Source organism: Cynara cardunculus (assembly GCF_001531365.2).
Source record: "Cynara cardunculus var. scolymus isolate 2C chromosome LG 2, CcrdV1, whole genome shotgun sequence".
NCBI classification, from domain to species: domain Eukaryota; kingdom Viridiplantae; phylum Streptophyta; class Magnoliopsida; order Asterales; family Asteraceae; genus Cynara; species Cynara cardunculus.
The window spans coordinates 4,902,088-4,905,779 of NC_037529.1; positions in this window are offsets into that span (position 1 = coordinate 4,902,088).

A 3,692-nucleotide genomic window follows, 5' to 3' on the forward strand; every position below is an offset into this window, starting at 1 on the left:
ATTTTATCTCTTACGTTATTCCATGATAAGTATTTACACTATTAGCAATTCGACATTCTTGGTGTTTATTTATTTGCGGAATTAAATTCTAAGATTATTATTTCTTTCAGTTACATGTTCAKATTTTTATTTCAGTATTAAAAAGGACACGTCAGTGTTTTCATTCCATTGTTAATTGTATCGAGCTGACTTTCATATTTTATTTTTGAAGATACGGAAGTCATTCATAACTCCAAGTTGCAAAGACCCAATTYGGGAATTCTTTTAACTCGTCAAAACTTGTAGGTAGTATAGTTCATGATGCAAGTTGTGCATAAAAATATTGACAACTACCGACAACTTTACTATATTTGACCAAATRRTATTTGATMTAGCGGTATGTGAGTCATYGGCCTCCTAGGAAGTCAACGGTTCAAACTTCACCAAATGTGAGRAGGATGTGTGAGTTTATTTGTTCTATTTAATATTGTGGACAATTTGGTTGTTACGTACTTGATTCATAACACTCATGAACCAAAATTCCGAAATGTAATCCATATGGATTTACTTATCAGGCATTTTAAATGATAAAAGATATTGTTGGTTTCTAATAGTCTGTATATCCACATAATTGTATTTATTACATTTTTTTTGCGTTGTGTATGAATAATTTTAAAATATTACAGTACGRTGAAGGATCGCGTAAGAAAGAGAGTTAAAGTAAGAATCRTAAGAAAAGATTTGGATCCTTKATCATCTTTAATTCGAACTCACSCATGAATTGTGCTTGATACGATGATTGATCTGGTGCATCTACATGCATCTCATCCTAATGTACATTCAATGCTGGAGATCCCTTCTTATACTTCTCGTCTTAACTCTCATTCTCACTGAAACTCAACCTATTAAAGTATATATAATCATGTCGGCAATGACATAGTTGTGTTCAAAAACTAAAACTACGTTGAAATCAAATTTAGTCGAMAAATTTATGTTGTAGTCTTCGTGTAATTAATTTAGTTGTAAAAAATGGTATAAATTATACTGATAGTATTTTAAATGAATTTAATTTTAAATTCATTATGCTTATATTATCTCAAATCAACAACAATATTAAAAAAAATTGCAAGCTAAAAAAATAGAATGTTATAGGGTGTTTGTCCATTTGATATGCCTTTGACCAAAATCATGAAGTGGAAACTAGGCATGGCAACGGGTAGGGATGGGGCGAGTTTTCTAATCCCTAGCCCTGGTCTTGGTTTCTATGAATGGCCCAGCCCCGGTCTCAGTGGGTACGGGGATTAATATCCCGTCCCTGATTTATTTTCTGGTCAAACTCCGATTCTCGTCTCTGGTCAAGACCTAATAAAATTATATATACAGGGCGGATCGAAGGATACACTACCAGGTCCCGGACCCAACCCCGGTTTGAGCCTACCGGGGATCCAGGCCCCGGTCTCAGGACCTGTTTTAGCGGGAATCCTAGTCCCCGTTCGGGTCGAGCGAATCGGGATTCCCACTGGGTCGGAGCAAATCACCATTCCTAGTAGAAACCCAAAAGTTTATACACTACCAACTTCTGTTAACTCATTATCATCTTAAAAAAATAATTCATAAAAAGACAGAAACAAGATACGGGATTAGACTGACAAYAAGTCTTGAGTTTTTGGGGATTCTCTTCATAGGTTATTGGCTCAAGTCCTGAAAGGATACCGGAGATTTTCTTGGCTATTCTTCACGACCCTTGAATTAATCGAGGTGACCCAAACATCTACGATSAACAAAAAGAAGACATGGGTTAGAGAAAAGCATCACTGTATTTATCAATTTGAATCATCAAGCTCTATAACGTCCAGTTTTTAGATATTGTGATTGGGTTTAACCGGAAATAGGTTTTATATGATGCGGGATTGATGTTTAGATTTGGAAYTACGTCCAAGCCTTGCAATTATATTATTTATGTGTGTGTGTATATGTATATAGACTTGAGATCACATGAAACCAGCTTGTTTTCGTGAGATCTTGATATCACTTTTTTACACTTGAAACTTCACAGCAAAATGTTGTGAATGTTACCTTCACAGTGTTTTTGTTGTGAAGACTCGGCTTTTTTTACCTTCACAACGTTTTGTTGTGAAGTTTCAAGTGTAAAAATGTGGTCTTATGGGTCTCACGAAAACAGACTGGTCTCATGTGAACCCAAACCTATGTATATATATATATATATATATACTAGGTTCGATCCCGTGTATTACACGGAGTAATTTAAAAAAATTAAATCATGTCAGAAACTTATCTTATAGATATGAATGATCATCGAAGTATGATGCTACTTCAGACTTGTACTCTTAAAATGATTCTGAAGAATGACTCTTTAGACTTGAATTTAGAAATGAAATTATATCAATAATTAGTTAAAATGAAGTTAACCCTAGAATAAAATTAAATTTAGAAATGAAACTATATTAGTAAGTTGAATTTAAACTTAGCAGTAAATTTAGAACGACTCTTCAGACTTGTACTTTTGAAATAACTTTTAAGTATAACTTTGAAGAATGACTTCAGACTTGGACTTGTACTCTTGAAATAACTTTGAAGTAAAACTCTTCAGACTTCAGAGCTCTGTATAATCAAGAAAAGTCAACTTTTGTCGACGTCCGCCACAAATCTCCCACAAATCCGTCATTAAATTTAAAAATCAAATAAAATTTTATTTCTACAACTTTCCCGACGGATTTGTAACGGATTTTTTTTAATTATTTAATACTGTCACAAATCCGTCGGAAATYCGTCATAAAATTGGTCTAATTTATTTAAATAAATTAATTAACGTTAATTAATTAAAATTTACGACGAATTTTAATTGATTTTTATATTTAATTATACTCCGTCGGAAATGTTTAAGAAAACTTTTTTATTCTTTTCCCTTTCAAAAAAATCTGTTTAAAAAAATCCGACGGATTGTAATTTTCTAATAAAAAGTTATATTCTGTCGGAATTTATTTAAAAAAATATATGTTTTATAAAAAAATTAAAAAACTTTTTTTAATAAATTCCGACGGAATATAATTTTTTATTATAAAATTATTATTCGTCGAAAATTTTGAAATTCTTTTTTTTATATATCTTTGGAAGGAAAAAATATAAATAAAACTTCTTTGAACATTACCGATAGATTTCAGACGGAATTTGTATTTAGCGACGAAGGTTTTTCCGACGGCAATATCCATCGGATAGTTGTTTTTCCTACGGATTTTGCCGTCCGAAAAACCACATTTTTTAGTAGTGATCAATCAAATGGGTATAACTGAACTGTTAATGTAAATTGTGTCTAGATACGTTCAAATGAGTCTAACTGAACCACTAATGTAAATTGTGTCTAAATACGTGTTTATTGGATGTCTTTTCTAATTAGTGTAGTATTCGACATTTTGTACCCAACTAGTCCATAAAACACCACTTCACAAGAACCAATGCTTATTCTACTTTTCTATCAACATACATGAACCTRTAAGAAGTTGATAGTATCAACGAAATTGAACTCGAGATCTTTTAAACAAATATACTTAAATGTTTAAAACTTTACATCTTAAGTATCAAAATGAAAGTTTTGAAGTATGTTACCTGAAATACGAATCAAGTGAAAGTACGTTATTTTTTCATRCAATTTACCCTTTTTAATTATACTGATAAAAATCATTTTAATTGATATT